This window comes from Macrobrachium rosenbergii, chromosome 53 (genome assembly GCF_040412425.1).
Source record: "Macrobrachium rosenbergii isolate ZJJX-2024 chromosome 53, ASM4041242v1, whole genome shotgun sequence".
NCBI lineage: Eukaryota > Metazoa > Arthropoda > Malacostraca > Decapoda > Palaemonidae > Macrobrachium > Macrobrachium rosenbergii.
The window spans coordinates 14,202,824-14,227,823 of record NC_089793.1 but is presented as its reverse complement, the minus strand read 5'-3'; the positions used below and the strand labels follow the sequence as shown (position 1 = coordinate 14,227,823).

General features: G+C 36.5%; 1 protein-coding gene across 3 annotated transcripts in view; it reads right to left on the bottom strand.

Annotated features, from left to right (window-relative positions):
* The window catches only part of Oatp30B (Organic anion transporting polypeptide 30B), a 314,617-nt gene that overhangs the window by 132,621 nt on the left and 156,996 nt on the right, over nt 1–25,000 (bottom strand). The gene's annotated exons all lie outside the window — the stretch shown is intronic.

Genomic DNA, 25,000 nt, shown 5'->3' with positions numbered 1-25,000 from the left:
CATAAAATCAAAACATAAATCAAGCGAATTTCATCGGTCATAACACCATTTCACCATTTTAATGTATGAGAGAATGAACTCTATAGCCCGCGGTAAAACATTTCCGCAGTACTATGACTTTTATTGTACTACACGTTAATCCTCTTATGAGAACCAGCTGCATATGCTCTGCATGATTTGCTGTTCATTATTATTCCTCCCACGCTTGTTTTTTTTATCCTTCCCTCTTTTGTATCGTAACCTTTCCGATATTTCCAGCATTTTCGTTCCCTTAGTACGAGGCGATAAATTCGGGGATGAATTTCTAATACGTAACTTAAGGTAACTAAGATAAAAGCTACCTTTTCTTCGTGTATCTATATGCCTTAAAATGAGTATTTCTAAATGAACAGCACCATAACAGCTATACGAATACATCTGACACTGCATTTTGTGTCAGTGAAAATGCGCCAGTTCTTTGGGGTATAAATTTCCAAAATGATAAAATTTACCTTCATAAATATAAAAAAAAAAATATTTCCGTTATTTCTTCATTAACAGAAGCATTTATACAAAAGTATAAGTAAGTAAACACAAAAACACGCAAAAATATAGAAAAGGGCGCTCCTTAATCATGTTTCTAATTTACATCTTAAATCATTCATGTATTTGGGTGTATGTATGTATGTAAGTATGTATATATATATATATATATATATATATATATATATATATATATATATATATATATATATATATATATATATATATATATATATATATATATATATATTATATCTATATAATATATATATATATATACTCGTATATATATATATCAGCTTAACATATGTCAGATACATTACACGAAACAATTAGTACATGAAAATATTCAAAACTTTAGGACAAATAATGTAATTACACTTTTTTTTATTACAACTAAAGAATGTGCGTTGGCTTCACAGACAGTCCCACATCTTTTAAGGAGCAAAAATAACTTTTTCAATAGTTTTTTTTTTTTTTTTTTGCCTAAATGAAATAAAAAAAAAAGAAAGGCATTCGCTGTCCTCATTTCATTTCCCCAGAGTGGTCAAAGCACTTACTGTTCAACAGGACAGGGTTTCAAAGCTTTGCTTGCGGAAAATTTACCGTAAAGACACAAACAAAACATTTCCCAACAAAAACAAATGGGCAACTAAAAGCAATCTTCCTCCGAGAATTGTCTCCGGAGAGCGCGCACCGGGGGACCACCACAAATGGATTCCAGGTAAGGACAAAACGGGAGCCACAGAAAACTATGTGAGAATAGGACCCCCTAAATGCTAATGCATTCTTTGGTTTCCGAAATGAGTGCGCATGAGACGGACATATTACTTGATTGGTAAGAATCTGCTGCCTATAAAGTGTTTCCTAGGTAACTATAAGAAAATGGTAATATATAATATATATATATATATATATATATATATATATATATATATATATATATATATATATATATATATATATATATGTGTAATGTGTGTGTGTGTGTGTGTGTATGTGTATGTACACACACACATACACACACACACACCTATACACATATATATATATATATATATATATATATATATATATATATATATATATATATATATATATATATATATATATATTATATACATAGTGCGCGTATCTTTATTTATTTGCATTTGTGACTATAATCCAGTTTTACAAGAAAATACATTCTAATACTTTATAGACTATTTATTAATAAAATCTTAGAGTGGCCGCGCCTTTGATATCAGAAACATTTTTTAAAAGGGCATCCCTTATTACATGCAATAAAGTTTCTTATCAACGATGATTCATCTTTAAAAGTGGGCCTAACCGCTAACCTGTGCATGCTTTACGGAGAATTTTCATTTCATAAGAATATGCACAGACTTCACACAACAAATGCAGCCTAATAACAGAAAAAAAACAAAGGTGCAGTATTATGAAGAAACTTAAAAGAAAAACAACGTTCAAGCATTTCTATACAATTTAATAAACCCCGAAGAGATATTCAATGTGGGAAGACAACGCCTAAAATTACAATCGCGCTGTGATAGCACGGTTAATTATTTTCCTGTCCGATGGAAGATCTCACTCAATGACTGCATTAACTGACTGACTTATTTCCGTTACGTTATTAACGTCGACTGAGACCGCATATATCTATTAACTGATGTAATGACAACGTAACTGGGATGAGTTTAGAAGGCGTTTCTGCATTGATTCAAATTACAGCCATCAGATTTTCATTAACATATTAATGGTATATTTCGGATTTTACATAGATGACGCGTTTAAACATCACTTTCCGGAATATAACACAATGACGTTAATACACAATGACTTATAAAAAAGTAGTTTCAGGATTATTATACAATAAAACTAAGCATCAATGCATGACACTTAAGAAGAGGTAATACTCCAATTAAAATATTCGTTCGAAAACGGAAACTAAGAAACGTGTAGTTTTAAAAAACTGCTACCAAGTTAAAAACGAAATGGGGTTTCAGTATAAGAGACCGACATTTAATGACAAGACTTCTATGCAGTATTAAAGACAAACATAACATGGGCAAATTTTAAAAAGAGCACATTACACAAATTCAGAATGGGAGTATCTGACTTAATTTCTACATTCAAGTACACAAATTCAGAATGGAAATACCTGACTTAATTTGTACACTCAAGTATACAAATTCAGAATGGAAGTATCTGATCTAATTTGTACATTCAAGTACATTTGACTTAACTTGCATTCAAGTACACAAACTCAGAATGGAAATTATTGACTTTCGTTGTAACATTCAAAAAAACAAAAAAAAAAAAAAAATTAAAAAAGTATCCGCCGACGACCATAAAAATCCTAGCAAATGCAGCCTACGCCAAGAATGAAAAAGACAACGTCCTATTTTTCCTCCTATCTTAGGTAGCGGCAAAAGTTCGTCTGTAGACCTCTCCAATTACCACAAGGGCCTCTGACCCAGTCTCGAGCGCCACTCGAAGGATAGGTGTTCTCCAGAAGGATGGAGGATGGGGGGTTCCCTCTCTTATCGAACAACGTATATCCTATGCGCTCACATCCTCCACTTCATACGTTATTGCAGTTCTTGGCGGGCGCAGGATGATAATCCTAACATTAGTTCATTATATAATTATTTTCCGTAAACAGGTACTTTTTCACGCAGTGACAAGTCGTGAGAATTGTAAGTGCTTGGAATAATAATAATAATAATAATAATAATAATAATAATAATAATAATAATAATAATAATAATAATAATAATAATAATAATAATTCATGCAGTGGCAAGTCGGTGAGAATTATAAGTACTTGGAATAATAATAATAATAATAATAATAATAATAATAATAATAATAATAATAATAATAATAATAATAATAATAATAATATTCGCAGTGACAAGTCGGTGAGAATTATAAGTACTTGTAATAATAATAATAATAATAATACTAAGACTAAGAAGAAGAAGAAGAAGAAGAAGAAGAAGAAGAAGAAGAAGAAAAGAAGAAGAGAGAAGAAAGAAGAAGAAGAAAGCAACAACAGTAAATTATATTACATATTTAAAGTCGCAAGACTAAAGAGACCAGATTGAACATATACAAAGCTCAATAATCAACAACAATCAAATGGCGTAACATTACATGAACTATACCTTACAGATACCATTATTACATCTATTACATAAAGTTCAATGATCTAGGAACAATCCCCATTTATCTACCTATCCAGTAATTTTATTACGCATACTTAGTGTGAAAATCAAGACAACGTTACTACTGCAAGTGCTGCATGACCCGGAGGTCATCATTTAATCAGGTCATAACGTCACTCGAAACATGAGGCATGCAATCAAAAGGTCAATATTCATATCGTAAAATAGATGAAAAAACTTTGTTACAACACCAGTAACAACTACGTTGACAATGAGCGTTACAAAACAAGCCACGTTTCAAAGACTACATTACATAACAAAGAAAAAACATCCTCTCCAGTGAGGTTCGTTCAACATCAAAGCGTACTTTAGCAGAATACGCTTACGTTAGCAGTATACGCTTACTTCAGCAGAAGGATCCGTGACCAACACACATAACCCGACACATTAAAAGAACCTCGGACTGCGAGACTGAAAAGACACCGTTATTCTTCATGTGAATTACGCTACTGCTTACTCAGGATGACCATAAATATTCATTAGGCAATACAATGAGGCATTTACGCTTCCTCTCTCATATTCATTAGGCAATACAATGAGGCATTTACGTTTCCTCTCTCAAGGGAACGCAATGCCACACTGCTTTCAGCGAAGGTCTTTGACCCCAAAACTAGAAAGCAGGTGATTTACTTGTAAGACTTACTGTATATGAACGTAAATATCCATAGATTACCTTAATATAAAAGACGATTACACACACAAATACAAATACATACATACATATATATATATATATATATATATATATATATATATATATATATGTGTGTGTGTGTATATATATATATATATGTGTGTGTGTGTGTGTGTATATAATATATAATATACATATACATGTATATATAGACATATTATCTCGATACCAAATATGATACAGTTACAAACATATATAATATAACATACGACTTGAAAAACACTGAATCACCGCACGATTTGAAAACTTAATGAGTACAAAATACAAAAGCCATAAATTCAATAACGAGATTTTCGTCTAACTCAAATCGCTGGAAAAAATAAACTCCCTCTAAACACTAATCTAATCTCGATAATACCCAAAATATTTAAAATACTGTAAAAGCTGCTTCGAACGAGTCCATCAATTAACGTTTCCAAAAAAAGGGTAGAAACTTCGTGCGTCCTATATGGCCAAGTCCTAAGTGGAAAGTTAAGTCGGTAAAAGCGTGACGATTTTTTTTTTGCAGCCGCGTACAAAATGTCATCCCAGACCGTTCCCCTACCTCCTACCTCATTAGCACGCTATTCACGCCCAGTCTCAATTCGGGAGGGAGGGAGGGAAAAAGACTGATTTTTCTCGATAATTATGCGTTACTCAAAATCTCCTTTTGAGAGAGAGAGAGAGAGAGAGAGAGAGAGAGAGAGAGAGAGAGAGTTAAGCCAGACGTATGGTAGGAAACGAGATAAGGTATAAATCCTATTCGCCAGAACTTTATGGCGTTGCATTAAATCAGAACTAGCAAACAGCTCTGAGCTTGTCCACTTCAAATTCAAATTCCTTCATATATGGCATAAAGCGAGGACTTCACTATGAGAAATAACAACTTTTAAATTGTTTACACTTGCATGTATGCATATGTATATGATACCGGACATGTTTTTTTTTATTAAGGCCTGGATTTGAAAAAAGACATAACAGGATTCCATGAAAAGTCTGATGTGAAAAAAATAAGTTTTGACAATAAACAAACGTTTAATCAATAACCAATCAAACTTTTACAATATAAGTGCGTACATTCTTGTAATGTAGGTGAGTGTCAAATAATCAATAGGAAATCCAACCTGAATATTACTAGTAATGGAACATGACAACAACAATCTTGAAAAATAATATTCTTTTGAAGACAACTACGATTAATAATAACGGTAGGTGACAGCAATCACTGCTAACATTACTAGCTTATGACAAATATGATCAGTAATAATATTGGTACCCAACAACAGCAACTCAGTAATAACAATGGCACCCGACAACAACAACTATCATCAACGACTAAACTATATTAGCAACGACACCTGACAACAAAAATTATCAATAACAATAATGACCTCTAAAAAGAACTTAAAAGCAGTGATAACAATATCTGGCAACAGTAACATGAACAGTAACAATTGGATAACATCAAGAATAGTAATCAAAAAGGCATCTTGTGACAACAAAGTTAACTACAGCAAGACAATAAAATTCGTTCCCCGAAGGTTATCTATTCCCCAAAGTATGCGTGACTGATGTGTGTTACGTAACACAATTTTTCTTCCTCAGTAATTGGATGTCCCCATGGAAGTAATTCTGGAATTCCTCAGTGACAAATACCAATGTCAGGGCAAGAAAGTTATCCAATCCCTCCCAATCTCGGTATCTTACCTCCAACGTATTTCTTCTTCTCCCTTTTTTCCTACGTCCTCATTCGATCCTTCCTTTTAATCTGATTTCGTTCCCTCCTCCCTGCACCGCTAATTGCAATTAGCCACCATTTTTCGTCTCCCTCTCACGCTTTCCATCCCTATTCTCTCTCTCTCTCTCTCTCTCTCTCTCTCTCTCTCTCTCTCTCTCTCTCTCTCTCTCCTTTGTTCCTTTTCATACCAACCCCCTTTTCCCGCTCTCTTCTTATCCCGCCGCCGCCTCCTCTTTCTCCTCCTCCTTTTCAATTTCCCTCAGGGGGTGACCCCGAAAATTCTCTACCAACCCACTGAATCTCAACGCTCACATATCAATATGGCGTGTCTCGAAGCCATCACCTTTGTTCCAAGTAATTAGTTCCTTTTCCACCTCAAGGCCGTTTTTCCTCATTCAGCTTCTCTTCTCTTTTTCTTTCTCTCCGTGCGATGTAAAATATATTGCCAAGACTTCGTCCTCAGCTCCAATGTTCCAAAAATACTCTTTCGGCGGCAGTGGTATGGAGTTGCATTTCAGGTCGTTACGACGACTGTGTATGCGTTTTGTATCTTTCTATATGTATGTATGTATGTATATACACAAATATATATACATATATACATACATATGAATATATATATAAACATATATGTATATATACATGTATATTCTTATAAGTCTACGCATATAAACATACACATACATATGTCAATGTATAAAACTGAAATGCAAATGTGAAGAGTGGGCAGGGAGGGGGGTGAATCAATGTCCTTCCATCGCCCACGCGTACAGAGCAGAAGGTAAATGAGAGGGAGGGCTAAGAGCAATGATTAAAGGAAGTGACGGACATGCTTCCGTGGAAGACTGCAATTTACAGGAATTAGGGAAAAGAGAGGGAAAAATGGGGATACCAATAATAGATGGAGAACGAAGCAATTACCAGACCATCCACACTAGAAACTGCTGCTGCCTGAGGTTGTCACAAGACAGAATGAAAAGAGAACTGGGCAATGATATGAAATTGTACCTGTAACACAGAGACACACAGAGAGAGAGAGAGAGAGAGAGAGAGAGTCACACCGTCATCGACAAAGGACAAAGTGAACCTACCAGCAAATTATATGTGCACGTATTGAATTAATTATGTATGCGTACATGCAAATACGGAACATCAATGACAAAAATTGTCTATATCGATAACTGCCTAACAAACTAAAAAGGTCAAATACTTCCAAACGTCCTTCAAGGTTTGTGTCAACAGGACAGGATCAACAAAAGCCACGTGTTTCAGTGAATGATCTAAGAACCACAAGACCTAAGCTCTACAAACTTTCTGGGATGACTTGAAGGTCCAAGAGCGAGAATAATTACTTTGGAATAGTGACATTTTATACGCTTTACCATATCAGGATCTAAGAACTTTTGGTAATTAAAAAAAAAATAATAGACTTTGAAAATAAGCCATTACTGCATTACAACAAGAACACTGAGGTACAAATTGCAATAAACGAATGGATTACGTCACACCCGAGTTTTTTTTTTTTATTGTATGAGAGAAAGTATGGGACCTACGGTTACAAATGAATGAATCTGAAAATGGCATTGCTGCAACAGTCAAAGACAAATTATTTTTAACACAATAATCAATTTCATTACCAAAGAACTTACATTATGTGGTAGGACACAAACAACTAAAGATCTCAGTTCTGTTTCTCTCCCGGACCAATAAATAGCACATAAGGTTTACCACACGAATGTTACATAAGCAAAAACATAAGCCCAATAAAACATGTCCCCATATTGACTACTGTGGTGAGAGATACCTGACTCACGGTAAACAGAATAATATATTACGCAACACAACACCATAATAAATCTTTGCGCAATTTCAATGCCAAAGTTATTTGAGTCTCTTTTTTTTTGACATTTGAGGACAATATAGTTATTCGCTACATCTCTATGACATTACATACATGAATAAATATAATGGAAGTGAAATTTTTTTTATACGTAAAGGAAACATGTCATCAGAAAATAATTCAACTTTAGTATGTCTCCTTTCTATATTGAAAAGTCTTTACAACATGCAAGCAAACTCACAAATATACACCAAGAACTTACAAACAAACCATAAAACGAATTAGATATGAGCATATAAGAAAAAGATTTTTTCCTACATAAAAATCGAAAGCGACCAAACCACACGAAAAACAGCCAACGTCCAGCTCCTTCGAAATATAATTCTACCTCCAAAATCACGACCAAATCATCACAATTTCCACAATAAAATATATCGAAAAAAAATAACTGGAACACAAATCTCGGCAGAAGCGGGAGCCACGTCGGAGACCAAACCCCAACCAATCACAGTCCCCTAAAAACTGCTAAACTGGAACAAGGAGGAAGGTCACACAGAATAATGAAGGAGAACAGGAGGAAGGTCACAAAAAGGATGACGGAAGATAACAGTAAAGAACAGGAGGAACGAGAGAGAGAGAGAGAGAGAGAGAGAGAGAGAGAGGGGGGAGGCAGGGGAGGACAGGAGGAAGGACAGAGAGAGAGAGAGAGAGAGAGAGAGAGAGAGGATAAGAGAGAGGGGATAACGGAGGAGGACAGGAGGAAGGACAGAGAGAGAGAGAGAGAGAGAGAGAGAGGGATAACGGAGGAGAACGGGAGGACAGGAGGAAGGACAGGAGGAAGGACAGAGAGAGAGAGAGAGAGAGGAGAGAGGGGATAACCTTGGAGGAGAAGGGGAGGACAGGAGGAAGGACTGAGAGAGAGAGAGAGAGAGAGAGAGAGGATAGAGAGGAGGGGAGAGGGAGAGGATAACGGAGGAAGGGACAGGAGGACAGGGAGAGAGAGAGAGAGAGAGAGAGGAGGAGAGGAGAACGAGAGGACAGGAGGAAGGACAGAGAGAGAAGAGAGAGGACAGGAGGAAGGAGAAAATTGAAACACAAACATGGCAAACACGGAACAGAGGGAAGAAGGGTTGAGAGGACTTCTCATAAAAAGGGAATTGAGAGGAGAGTCATCTGAAAGAATTGGAAAAATGGGAAGGGAACAGAGAGAAGAGCCATTTAAAAGAAATGGAAAAATGGGAAGAGTCGAGAGGGAAAAGTAGGTCACGAGGGCGGATGCCATTAAATATCGCCAGTGACGCCCTCTGCTTTGTTATGCTTTCCCATCCAAGACTGATAACCTCGTAACCTCAAAGGGGGTGACGTTAGATATGACTTACGTACTTGTCCACATATTTAAAAAAATCTTAAAAACCAGTTAACGGTATATATTGCTAACAGTCATATCTATTAATAACGACAAGAGCATGAATAATAATAATAATAATAATAATAATAATAATAATAATAATAATAATAATAATAATAATAATAACAACACAAGATTGTCCTCAATTCCAAATCACAAAATAAACAAAATATTAAGCGGTGACATAACTGATAGCACTAATTTGGTTCATCTTAGTCTTGGATTACTTGTGAGTAAATTAACCACATGGAAAACCAAACGTCTGTGAGTGTAAGGTTTGGTTTAATGCAAGAATAAAACGAGATAGGAAAAGTTATGAGAAAATTGAAAAAACACAATACACTTTTAACTAGGGGATTATAGAAATAATAGATAATTAAAAAAAGGAAGAGATAAATTATCTAAGAAACACAAGCGCAAAAGTCCCTAACAAGCAACGTCAGTATCCAGAGAGAGAGAGAGAGAGAGAGAGAGAGAGAGAGAGAGAGAGAGAGAGAGAGAGAGAGAGAGAGAGAAATTCCATACAGAAGACCCTTTGAAAATGAAAGAGAAAAATCAGTCTTACTAAATCATCCTCATCACTTAACCTAGTAAATATTCCTGATTAAATTCGCGCAGCGCAACTTAATCATACGAGACACTGTATCATACCTTTTCAATTTCCTCAGAAAATAAAAATACCCAAGCTCTCAGAGCGATAACAATGAATAATTATCTGAGCTTTCAAGTTTATGACAAGCCGGCAGTCTCTCTCTCTCTCTCTCTCTCTCTCTCTCTCTCTCTCTCTCTCTCTCTCTCTCTCTCTCTCTCAATAACGCTCAGCTTAAGACTTTATACAAAGTAAAACCTTTTACACATGCATATTTTTCTGCAGTCCCAGTTTAAAATTTTTCTACAGTACCAGTTTAATATTTTTCTGCAGTCCCAGTTTAACATTAATACTTTTCCTTTCTTTTAATCTACCTAAAGTCTTTCTCTACCTAGTTTCAAATAACACAGGCGTATATAAAAAAAAACTTCAAAAATATGTAATATAACCTGTGTAGACAGTAAAATATTGGCAGTAATTTTAATGAACCTCACATGAAAGAAAAACCTGTTACTTTACGAGGCTACAAGACATAACACTAAGCAAAACAATTTTACAAAACAGTTCTAGATTATACAAACCAGCATAATTTTTTTTCCATTTAAACAAATTACTATATCTAAATGTTGTTCGCTTCCCAAAATAAACCTTCTTCTGTTGTCATTCTGGTAACGTAAAAATAAACATTTGCTACGAAACTTCTATGAAGACAAAATGGGACAACTGAGAAAATCGGAAGGAGGCCATCTCGTCGTCTTCGTTGGCGCTTTTAACATTACCATCAAGTAATAAATAATATTAAAATCGGGTTACTTATGTACAAAAAATAATGTACGAGTGGAACAGAACATACTACCGCTTCCGTTCTCTACCTGTCTGAAAAATCAATAAAATGACCAATCAAGTTAGAAAAGCAATAAAGGGTTCAGCCTTTACCGTTTATCCGAAATAAGAATACAAAAAAAGGAAGAAACTATTTGAAGTAAAAAAAAATGGCAAGGAATAAAAAATACCCCCAATCTTGTAAATCCTTATTAATAACAAGCCTCAGACCATAATTTCTCGTCTTGGGGGAAAAAAAGGAGGACAATAAACAGGCGAAGGTTTTTCCATTAACACAAGAGTCTGCGTTAAAGGCTTTTCCATTTCCCGGATCTGAAACATACAACATGTAACATGAACGTCATAATCACCACATAAAGGCCCGTCCCAGCTTCCCCCCCCCTCCCCTGATTCCCACCTGCCACCCAGAGTACCTCCTCTTCCCCCCCACTCTTCCACGATCCACCCCGGTCTCTCTCTCTCTCTCTCTCTCTCTCCCTCTAGTCCGGTCCCCCTTTTCCTCACCATCTACTTTTATTTCCTCTTCCCTCATTCCTTCACCAACCGTCCCACGCCGTCCAACTACCGAGGCCTTAGGCCTAACTTGTATAATACAGAATTTCCAAAGAAGGTCCAAGAGCAAAAAGAAAAAACTGAATAAAAAATAACCCCAACAAAAAAAATCCATACTGTACATAACGCCTCATCAGGAGGTTCGTCTGTTTATTAAAACATTACATATAAAGTGTTTAAAAGTCAACTCCGGAGTGAGAATGTAACTGAAGCACAAGACAAGACCGTAGTCTATTTCATTCGCGTTACTGTACAATACACTTGTCACATTTATTGGGCCTAGTCTGTAATGTTGTGGGTTATTTTTGATCAACGGGGAAAAACCCAGTATTTTATATTTACAGTTCACCAGAAGAGACATTATTATATCTCTCACTGAGACGGAAACAACCAGGCAATCAAACAGTAGCGATGACGTAATCAGAGGAAGGAGGGAGAGCGTGTCTCCAAAGGTGAGATAAGAACGTAGACGAAATCATACGTCGCTCGAAGTAACAGGAGTAAATTCACGCAACTCTTCACTGATGTCACCTAAGACCCAAGTAAGAGAGAGAGAGAGAGAGAGAGAGAGAGAGAGAATATTCCACAATTTACTGAACTAAATGCGAGGAATTCTAGATGATCGAGAGAGAAAAATTCCACAATTTACTGCACTAAATGCAAATTCCTAGATGATCCCAGAGAGAGAGAGAGAGAGAGAGAGAAGAGAGAGAGAGAGAGACTAACACCTAGAGCTCTTGCAGCCTAAGGGGGGGAGGACAGCAACTGCGGAAGTCCTATAGTCCTAAGAGAAGTGGGTCAAGCCAAACTTCGTTATCCTCGAAGCCAATGGAACTCCAGCTCTATACGTGCCACTTTTTCCGGCTGACGTAACCATTGCGTAACATAAGTTTTACAAGGCTCTGGAAGTTATCTACATCTAGCAAAAACTTTCCGATGAAATCCTGAGAACCTCGTCATATAGACTGTTATAAGTTGGAAGGGAAAAAATCAGTCAGAAACACAGTAAATACACTTAAATCAAACGACTGCTATTGCCTCTTCAAACATGGCGTTTCTCTTTATGCATTAAAAATATAAATAAATTATAATATACCTGTAAAGATGCCTTTTCATGATTACCATTCGATCAATAGCATCGCAGGATGGGAATGCTTGAGGCACTTTTTTTGGTCAATTTAAGTACAAATTTTACACTTTTATTCTACAAAAGAGCAAATTCCATGCAGCTCTCTCAGGGTCCAATACTGACTAGCAACAACTGTCTTTGAAATGCTTTTCTTTCTTTATTCCGATAATTATTACAATGACTACAATAGCTTAGTTCACTACAGGTATCAGGGCCGTATATGCCTACCGGTAACTTTCCCATTAACAAATGGTATATATTTGCGCATTAAAAATGGTGACTAAAAGCCAAGAGGGCAAAAACTGCCTTATTTAAATGTCTTTAAAATTTCAATGAAATTTCGTGACCTCAGTCGCGCTCTGTGTGTGTGTGCGTGTGTGTGTCTGTGTGTGTGTGTGTAGTGCAAGAGTGTCCATCTTCAAAAATTCTCAACTGTGATGAACGCCAGGACGAAGATCAATAAAAATTTAATGTGCATGATCTCATTAGCTACTTGTTATTTTCGAGAGGGACTGTACTTTGAGGGTGCAAGAAAATATACATAAATAAATAGAGTCCAGCAGTACAAAAAAGTCGATTGGGAAATGTCTAGAGCAAACCAATGGGGGAACACAACGACATACACAAACATATAACAATACCATCAACGTACACACTGTAAACATTAAACAATACTTCGAATCCATTAGGAAATTTGCTAACTCTCCGGTGGCCCGAAAATCGCTTCTTTGTATCTGGGGAACGAAAAATCCTCACAGTTTTTCTTTCTTCCGAGTATTTCTGTTAATACAGACTTCGCTTGGTTTCCCGGAAGTTCCAGTTTTACCGAGAGGGTATTTTCCTACTTCTTCCCTGTGGTTCTCTTCAAATAGTTCGTCCTTTTAAATAATTGCTATGTCACAGCCAGTCTCTCTCTCTCTCTCTCTCTCTCTCTCTCTCTCTCTCTCTGCTCTCGCACACACACACATACATACATATTACATACATACATACATACATACATACATACATATATATATATATATATATATATACATATCTCTTTGAATAACGACTCTTTTACAATTACGGGATCAAGATCGACCAGGCGACAACTGAAAGAAATAACTACAAGCTTCGTAAATCACTTCAATACCAATTACCCGCATGAAAAAACCACTGGATATAAACAAGACCAACGTTATCAGCCATTGCTCCTGGAAACTAACGATCTAACATCATGTTTGCTTTTGTGTATCTTCCATGCAAAGGCATCAACCTTTGGAAAATTAGGCCATCGACCTGCGCTTTAGGTTAAAGGTAATCACACTTCCTGGTCAGTTATATGCTTTTATTACATGGCAAAATCGTTAATGACCCGGAAAGATATTCTGGTATAGGAAAGAGCACAGGCTGATAAATATATAATGAAAAACTAATATGTTTTTTCAAGTGCTTTAATTCGTAATTTTCTTGAACGCATAAAGACCGGCTGTAATTGTGCAATTACAAAGCAATAAAAAGAATTCGGTAATGACAACACCTGAGCGAAAACGATTTTTCCTAATTGTAATTTGAGCGAATAAGTCTTTCAGAAAAAGATTGAAATGATATTAATCATCAGCAATCTTCTTTCTTACCCACGTGACGCATCTGACCTCTGTGAACGTGGGCCGGTGTCCCTTCCTTAAGCCCTCTCCTTCCGGGAGAGCTAATTCCAGTCACCGACCTTACAGAGCATCGACCTTATCCAATTTTCCCTAAACCTTCGTGTTCTTGTTATTATAGTATCCAACTGTGTACGAAGAGCAAAATTACCTCGGCCTAACCGAGAGTAACTTACTTACAGTAACATTATTTCTGTTTATCACCATCAACTATGTTTCTATTATTATGACTGGAAGATATTGTCACACCTTACGTCATTTTTACACTTTTCCAGAGTATTTAATTGGCGAAAAAAGGAAACGAAAGACAAGTATAAAAAATGAAAAATAAAAGCCAGAAGAAGTATTTGTCCAATAAGACCACTAACGTTAAAAAAGAAGTTACGTAAGAGTAATAAAAAGTATTTACGACACTACCCCAGACCATAACCGAAACAAGAGACAATTAGGTATTCCCAACATGAAGAAATTTCACCAGAAAACTACGTATCAAGTTATATCCAAAGGAGAGAGAGAGAGAGAGAATGGATCATGACCAAACAATACAAATAGGTGATGAAGCCTCAACAAACTCTACGGGGAACCCCCACCTAATTTCAATTACGAGGTCCGAGTGATATCAATGCCTGGCACACGGCTCGCAAAAGTTAGATTTAGGTAATTACGTCAGCACATCAGATGAATGCGTAAAACTATACCACAATAATAATTATTATAAAGACGGGCCATTACCGCTTTCTTTCTTCCTGACTTCATTTTCCAGATCGATTTAAGGCTCCACCACTATCACGCTAATGCTGCTTCTGTTGTTGCAGTTTCTGTTTGAAGATCTTTTCCACATCCATCCCCATTTTTTTCACTTACGACGAGTTCACTTAAATTAAAAATAACAAAATGCAAGAGCGCAATGTAAACAATTTCGCCCTCCCTATCTAAGAGTGGAAAAAACTGACAGGATCTCCCATTTTATAAAAAATATAAAAATTTAAATAAAACCTTCGTACAAAAAGTTATATCCTATGTGAGATCTTTATTTACACCAATTCAAAAAGTTGACAGAACTTGCTTATACCAAACTGAACCAACAAAACAAATCTTTTAAAAAACTACATGTCTGCTTATTTTTAATACTGGACGAAATTCAAAGAAAATACGACTTCCCTCTTCTCATAAGCATTAAGTGCTTTTCTCATCTAATTACATATTTTTTCAATAAATATTCATAGTCTGCCGATCTATCAAAAATCCCACAAAATAATTTTTTTTACTTATCGGTACATATTTTTTTTATTATTTACCATTTTAAGTCAGCAAATCTACAAACCACACTACGTACATTTTTTTCAATTACCATACGAAGTCTAAAAGTCTACGTAACTCATGTTATTTTTTTATTCAATATTCAAAATCTGCACATCTACAAATCCCACTGCGTAAATCACCTTCGTTTATCATTGAAACCCTCTTTTTCTTTATCCACGCCACGTATCTCAACAGCATTTTCTTTCGTGTCTTGAAGTTTCCTGCAATGCACCAAAAAGCGAGGTTCCGCTTTGGCATGAGCTTGACAGCAGTCACATTGTGGTGGATTTCCATTTTTCAATATCAAGCCACTTCCGAAGTTCCGAGTGGCCTACAGTCGTCCTGCTAGACGCATTTGAAAATATATATTTATAAATATATTTTTGGTATTTACTTCTTATCCTTTCAAGGTGAGAGCGTGACGATAACACACTCGTCTATTTATCTATCTGAAGGCAAAGGTTTGAAGTCGACTGCAATAATGTTTTTGTGTAAAAAAAACATATTCTAAGAAGGATGAAGTCGACTGAAATAATGTTTTTCTGTATTAAACAAAAAAAAACATATTCTAAGGAAAAATCACAAACTTTATTATAATTATTCTTAAACCTTTATCCTATTCTTTTCTATCTTTACTTTACGCTGATAAAAATTAGAGCACTTTTGCACGGTAGAAAAAAAATACATTCAATTTTACTTACAGATTTAGTTTTTGTCAGTTCCCAGCAGCAGGCAACATTTGCCATGTTAACATACCCCTAAGAGAGATTCCAATCAACGATACGATCAAGTGGACGGCGCAGGACAGCAATTCATTAAACCTCCCTTTCGTCCCCAAACTCTCTCTCTCTCTCTCTCTCTCTCTCTCTCTCTCTTCAATATGTCCCCGAGAGTTCAACGACCGATATAATTCTTCCTAAGCTCCACGTGCTGAAAGATGGCATGACCGAACCAACATCATGGAAGGGACGTCAACCCGCCTATAGGGAGGGAGCGATAATAGAAGCCGACGATCACCCATAAGTCGTCTGTCAATTAGCTCGAAATAAAAGGGAAAGGGAAGAACATCCGAAGATGGGACGAATGCGTAGCATATATAGTTATTTGTTCCTTGTTCTTCATTCCGTGTACAATTTCTCATCACTAGGAACGTCTGAATATGTCTTAATGATGAGACCCAGGCTTAAATTTTTAACTTCAGGAAGCAGAATGGAATCCACACAAGAAATGCAACTTCAAAATATACAGTTATTCCAGCAGTAAGACACAAAAAAGGGCATTAACTTCAAAGCGCGTCCTGCAAGTACTTTCTGCAGGCCATTTCCTTTAATCATGGGTCATGACTTGAATTTTTCTTTGTACTTATGATTAAGGTGTGTCGTCTAAGTCATCGACCTGACTCTCTCGCCTATTAAATGAATGCCAGTTGGAAAAATCCTCTGTTGCATGTGTCATCCTTTCTACCTGCCAAACGTATAAAGTCTAGATTTCCCTCACGTCATAAATTTATGGAGCCATATGTCTCAAAAGTCTTGTTATGGCCTTTATTAAGCAATTAAATATTTAGTTACAGTTTTATTTTTTGTTACTATATACACCATGGTCCCTTTGGAAAGTATGGTGAGTGTATGAAACGGCTGATGATATAAAAGCATTCAGAGCTTCGTCTAAGAGACAGAGTGAGGATACCGTGTATAGCAACTGCATCTCCAAGTCACCTTTCGGAAAAAGTTTTAAGATGCAGTTCCACTGTTTAGTTAAAGGACTGTTTAGTGACGGGCCAAGGAACTTCCTCTCAAACCATAAAGGACTATCTAGTGAAGGGCCAAGGAACTTCCTCTCAAACCATATAAAGGCTAATTTACGCACATGCCAGGCAAGAATAATATTCCACACACATCTGTCCAGGCAGAAGCCACAGTGGCTTCCCTCTTTAACTGTCCTGATTTACAGTATCGTTGAAGGTTGCGACTCCACATACGGGGAGACTGGATGGCTAATGGAAACTACCGGTCTCCAAAGATCTAGACTAGGCGTGTGCGGTACAGGCCTCAATGTGATGGTCGTTAAAAACAACAATTCGAGCCTCCTGAGGTGACCAGATTGCAAACACACCATGAGCAGAGATGTTGGATGGAGCCAGCGTCACATGCACACATATAAACGCACAATATATATACATATATATATATATATATATATATATATATATATATATATACATATATATACTATGTGTGTGTGTGCGTATGGTTCTAAAATGTGTAAAAATATGTTGATTTTTGTGTAATAGCAACGACCTGCAGCAATGCATATGTAAAATTATTCAAATATGGCAATTTTTAAGTTGTGTATAAAGTCCATTTAGTTTAAGTATATGACGCACGCATTATAAATCAAAAGGAAGAACGAATTCAAAACACCACAATCGCCAAAAATCAGATGCCCAACCAATAAAAGAAAATTATTGGTTTCCAATGACATTCATTTTTCGATAATGAAATCTCCCGATAGATGATGTGCATATAAACACAAGCTCTAGAAAAATTATTATCGCGCAATACAATTAGTTTTCCAATAAAGGGGGCGAAGAATCACAGAGACAATAACATTGGACTGACCTTTAAAAACAGACCCTTGGAGTGGAGGCATAGCTAACCATCCGCAGTGAGACTGCCATAAAAATGCCTCAGTTTCATTAGCGGACTATTACACTCACGACAGCGTTAAAAGAAATGGCACCCGGAAAATGTCCACGAATTCATGATTAGGTTTCTATGAGTGAGATAGAGAGAAGAGAGAGAGAGAGAGAGCAGTTATAACGAACAACTGTAAAGATTTTATATAGCTACTGTTTTATCAGCACGCCAACAGAGAGAGAGAGAGAGAGAGAGAGAGAGAGAGAGAGAGAGAGAGAGAGAGAGAGAGAGAGAGAGAGAGAGAGCAGTTATAGGCGAATAACTGTAAAGATTTTATATACCAGTATTTTATCAGCCCACGACCGAACGCACGTCAACAGAGAGAGAGAGAGAGAGAGAGAGAGAGAGAGAGAGAGAGAGAGAGAGAGAGCAGTTATAGACGAATAACTGTAAAGATTTTATATACCAGTATTTTATCAGCCCATGACCGAACGCACGTCAACAGAGAGAGAGAGAGAGAGAGAGAGAGAGAGAGAGAGAGAGAGAGATACTGTTTACTTAGAACACTGGCAGCAAACAAATGTCAATACGTCAACGTCAAGTATACACATTCACTATGAAGATAAATTCTATAAACTCAGCGGAAAAAAAATTATTTGGAGCCCCAAACAACAAACCCCCACAGAGAGAGAGAGAGAGAGAGAGATAGAGAGAGAAGAGAGAGAGAGAGAGAGAGAGAGAGAGAGAGAGAGAAATATAACATTTACAAAAGTTTTCAACACAAAAGGATGTTTACGCCTTTGCCTCAACCACTCTCTTTTATACAGACATCGATCGGCACGTAAACCGCTCTGGATATTACGGAGTGGTTCGCTCCTCGCTGGTACGAGCGCTAATTGGATTGATTCTGTTTGCTATCTGGCGTCGCAATGGTTTTGGTTCTTGGCGCCGCCAGTGAGGACGTGCGTAAACAAGATAACGCTGGCAGATGAAAAGTTTTTTTTTTTTTTGGTTACGCAATGTTTCAGAGATGTTTATTTATAACCAAACCGATGATAAGTATTTGTTGATAAATATTTGGAGAAACCAGCATCTGGGCATTTCCTTTGCTCGCTGTCCGGAGTAATCTTAACACCTTGTGTGCAATAACCCGTAACATGTTGACTACAGTAACTCTCTGTCTATTTTATGCAGTCACCCTCGTTCGTTCAAGTCATAACCCTAATTTGTTACTTGTCCTTATCCAACTATGCTCCTTATACTAATCCGTATTTGTTGTTCTTAATATAAAATAAAATTAACCTCACCTACTTGATATTTCAGTCACATAGTCTCTACAGAATAAATATCTATTGAAAAGAATTCGGATAAAAATTCAGCTAATGGTAAAGAAAAAATCACCCCTTTCAAACGGTCCCTTGTGTTCATTTATCTACCTCTTAAATACATGCCAACTCGATTTACTTCCTACCAGCCACCACATGCATCTAAACCTCTTAGTGTTATCCCGTCCCCACCCCCGACGCCCCCCCCACCCGAGGGTTGAGGGGTTCAGAAGCATAATAACTGTGACTCGCGTCCACAAAAGGTCACTTGATTTAAAATTCGGTGACAGGAAGAAGTCAATATCAACCCTCCGCCGGCGATTGATCCTCTCTCGACATCCAGTCATGTCACCTGGCGACACCTCGTTTGTCTCATGAGCTCCCCATAAAAACCTAATAATTTCCCTCTATCAGGTGAGACAAGGTGAAGCCTCCTCGTAACCCCTTATGCAAGGGGGTAGAAGCCAACGCCCTTCGCCTTCCACCAAGTCCATTTATCTTCAGAGAATCGAAAGAATGTTGGACCACTGAAGAAAAAAACACGCTATTTTTAGGGAACCCTTCTACACCGAGGTGCGGCCTTGACCTCCATTATGGAAGATAAAGCAGACTAATGCTGCCATCTGTTGGAAGTAAAATCATTACTGACCTGGTAACTATTGACGTCCTTACGTAACTGCATGGAACCCCTGAAATCATTATCCTAAACGTGAAGTAACGTGGCCTGGAAACATCATCTGCGAAGCCGTACTGGGTCATTTTCGAAATAGAGAATTGAAATTTTTAAAGTCAAAACTTAATAAGAGTTCATAAGAAGGCATAGGGAAATTCTCAAACACCTTTTAAATTAACATATATTTATTTTCACGCTCCATAAAAAAGAAAATTCAAACAAGATACCGTTTAAAGCATGTCGATATCGAGAATTATCTTAATATAGTCCGTAAGAGAGCATGAGGAAATTCTTAAACTCATTTTAAACAAACATATGTTTCTATCCACGTGCCACAAAAAAGTAAATTCAAACGTAACATAATTTCAAACATGAAACATTTCCGGTGTTTTTAAAGCGAAGAATTCCTAGTCTTCCATCAACCATTCTGCCGTGAGCTTCACGCAACGTGGGGAGGGGGGGAGGCGGGGAGGGGGTTGCTTGCTGACCCAAGAGGTGGTTGCAGACCAAGTTAACAATTTCTTAATATAGAAACACTAATGAACGCTGGTTGGGATCCCGTCACGCCTAAGACTAGACAAGTGAAACAAAGGTTTTAATAGTAACCCGAGGAAGAGGTCGATGAAATGAACCCATTATAAACAAAAACAACACCACCATGACGATGACGACGACCTCAATAATAATAATAATAATAATAATAATAATAATAATAATAATAATAATAATAATAATAATAATAATAATAATAATAATAATAATAATAATGAGTCACAACAGTAAGCAAGCTAACCTGATACTACGAACGTGCAAAAGATTTTACATTCTCAGTTGTCGTTTGAGGCCACTTTATCATAATAATAATAATAATAATAATAATAATAATAATAATAATAATAATAATAATAATAATAATAATAATAATCCCGATTATATTTTGTTGTTTTCTTTGTAAAAAAAACAATGGTTCAGTTAAAAACTCTACGTTTAATTTTACCGCAATACAGTCAGAGGCAAACCGCTCACAACTGGTCCACTAAGTATGCAAAATGGCATTAAATGACGGTACCTTAGTCCCGTAAGGGCGGGACTTTTCGTCTTGTCCTTCTCCCGTTTTACCGTCAGTTCTGAAGATATGGCTACACTGGTAATAATTTCTTAAGGTTACACAAGTATTCATAACGAAGACAAAAATACCCCACAAAAACACTACCACAAAAGATAACAATAACTAGAAGATATACAGCCTAGTTCTTTCCGTTCCATTTAAACTTTCTTCCATCGCTTTTCTCTATATTAATCAAAACTTCGAATTCCTACCTTAAACACCTGCTGCTTTCTCAAATCAATACCATTATTTATCGAACCTTCAAACTAACACCTACTGTTCTCGAACCTTCCTGCAAACCTACCTTTCTTTCTCGAAGTGTCAATCAAACCAATAACTTTCTTGTGTCATCTATCAAACATGCATCTATCTTCCCGGAACATTTTCTCAACTTCCAACCTGTCTATCTCTACCATGCACCGAGGCTCAAGTCTTCTTCCTGGAACGTTTTCTCAAACTCCTTTTCCATTTTTTTTTACAAACACTTCTAACAGAAAAACCGTCCAGATGGCTTTATCCGCCCACTTGCTTTGTGGTAACGCCCCCTAAAGCAGGCCTTAATTGCCTAAGGAGATTGGCTGCGTACCACGAAACAGCTCCATTGGCGGTGGAATAAAATTAAATCTGTGTAATCTTCTCGACTCGTTTTCGACTGTATTACTCCAAAAGCTTCTTCAATATTGAACAAAGGCTCAACATCTGTATCATTCACAACTTTTTTTAACTTCTATAATTGTGGATGACTTTATTTAATCCTCTGAATTTTGAGGCCAGTTTAAGTAATACATTTCATCATTACCATGAAGCGGAGATGAATTATGCTGAGATAAAGAGAGAGAGAGAGAGAGAGAGAGAGAGAGAGAGAGAGAGAGAGAGAGAGAGAGAGACACCTGCCAGGGTGAGGATCGACTCGCTGAGGCCCGCCCGGGGTCGATTTGATCATAATTTGTACTGGTTATTGACAGCAATGACGAGACCTGACTTTTGAATTGAATACACTGCGCCATATCCAGTTACAACTGGAACCTGTATCAGGATTGCATCTAGGTTCATCTAGCAAAATACACATACGAATTTACCTCAAAACCAACATATGAACTCACCTAACTTAATTGAAACGAGGGGGGAAATCCCTTAGGTTCGAGTCAGTAAGTGCAAATGAGGAAACAAATTTGTGTGTGCGTGGAGAGAGAGAGAGAGAGAGAGAGAGAGAGAGAGAGAGAGAGAGAGAGAGAGACTTATTTCAAAACTACTCACATCAAACAGTGCTAAAAAACTAAACAGTTGATAAAACACAAAACAAAACTGTAAAACTAATCGGCGAAACCACGAACCACTAGCTGTAAAACAGGGAGCGCCAATGAAGTAAAGTTTTAATCAATACCTCTGTTGATGAGAAATTCATAATCAACTTCAATACCTACAGAAATATATCCTCAAATTATAACAAACTGTTATTTTCAATGGCTTACAGAGATAACTATGTTTGAATGTTGGATGCAAAACGAGATTAAATGCAGCTGTCTTGAAATGACATGTTACTTTTAAACAGTAATGACATTACAAAAAAACTGCACGGCATTTGATTTGTTACCATCTATCAACTTATAAATTAATAAACTGCGAACTATAATGGATTAGTATCGTTAATTTATTCAGTGACATATTCCGATTTCAGCCATAAATTCTGATCAGCAATCATCAAAATGATCCGAAAATATTAAATATTACACCAACGAATTCTATAGCCACAACATTCCAAACTGTTTTATATTTCGTTCACAAAAACATACATAAATAACAAAAAGGAAAATCACAAGAGTCTAACTAGTTATTTACAGGAATGTATGCACAAGCAAGAAATTCATATGACTTAACCAACAAGACTCCTGCACAGTTCATGAATTTATTCACCAAAGAGCAGACGGGTGAAAAGTCATATAAAACAAAAATTCTAGTTACATTTGTCATTCCAAAGCCCTTATGCAAAATAAATCGTGAGTGACGATGTTTCAGCAAGGCACGTAAATGGAAGGGTTTTAAATCATCATAGACTTCAGCGATGAGCAAAGCAAAGGGGGTATTCATGATGTCTTTCCTGCGCTTTCTCTTCCACAAATCTCCATTCATCCCCAGTCTTCCACCTCACAATTCTCATCTAAGCGCGCCCGATTCTTCCAACTTTGATGGTACCCACCCAGTTGACACTCTCGAACTATTCTCCACGGGATAGTGAGCAAGACATGTCTAAGGCAATTCCATCTCCATATCATCATTCTACAAATTACAAAATAATACAAGATATTAATAATGATCATTCAACCTTGACGATTAAAAAACACTGGGTCGTGATCAAATCACAATCGTCATTACCAGTCTTATGAGGGTGTCACTTTAAAGTAAATTACAATTAGGATTCGATTCCTCTTTGCCTGACGGCATATGCGACAAGCTGCAATCTCATTTTTTCGTTGTTAGTTTAAATCTAGCGTTTGCAGATCTGTTTTAAAAATTAGTTTATCCAAAAGCTTATTGAAATGGATTCTTTACTGCCAATAAATTATTGCCATCCAACTAACTTTTGGTTCGCCAAGAAAAATATTTCTACACCCAAAAGTTAGTGCGATGCTTTTTAGAACGTATTTTTTACTCTTTTTATCATACTTATAATTCCCCATTTCCTGAGATACTTGTTGTTTACTTTCCTGCAATACAGTCTTCTTTTCCCTAAAAAACACACCCAACCTTACTAAAATATTTTCCTAAGCAATTTTTTAAGTGCAGTTTTGGTTTGACGACCGCAATATTTTTAGTTAGTTTTTTTACGTAGTATTATCCACAACCTGATGCTAAAGTCCCAGGACTCCTGAGGCGATGGAAATCATAATCAGAACAGAGCAAATATTATCATCATTAATGCTAAATGCTGCAACAAACTTTTTCACAATAATCAAAACTAGACTTCCCTGGTCGTCTGGTACCAGGATACATTTACCAAAACAGGGGTTCTACACAACCTGCCTAATTATATATCTGTGTAATTAGTCCGTATTCGAGCTACATCTCCACGACAAGTGTTCAACACGACATAATCAACATAAATAACACCTTCGTTATTAGAGGTTCGCGTGTCTTAAAGGCTGTGAAAATTAACAGAATTACGCAATGCCCCTGCATGCCACCATCCAGAACGATATCATATCAATATCCGGTGAAATTACGTAATACTGAAGTCGATTGGAATGACATTACCAATGACCTCAACTGCTGTTCGAGTAAGTTAGTGGAACTCCCACACAGATACATACCTTTAGACAACAAGACGTCAAAAAAGATACGGCCTAACTGGACTTTTACACTGTAACGAAAATGTAAAAAATATTACAGACAAATAAAAAAATCTAAATTTTAATAAAAGAACCTAGCATTCGTTTGTAAAATTACAATACAAAATAGTAATTTGCGATAAAAAGTATGATAAATCGTCTTGATTGTGATTTAATAAACAAATTCACCAAAAGTTACCTAGTATCATTCCATAATTATAATTTGAACTTAGTGTAGACAATCCCCAATCATAACTATGTTAGCAAAATCGAGGTATAAACAATAAAATAACGGAGGAGAAACACTGCAATTACACAGCACAGAAACAAAGCAATGAATGGATAAATATCGTTAAGGCAAAGTGCATATCACAGCTATCGAGCTTGTTCTATTATTTTTACTACAGGTTATTTATGAAAAAATAAGAAATCGACCTCCTATATAAAACGAAGTGTG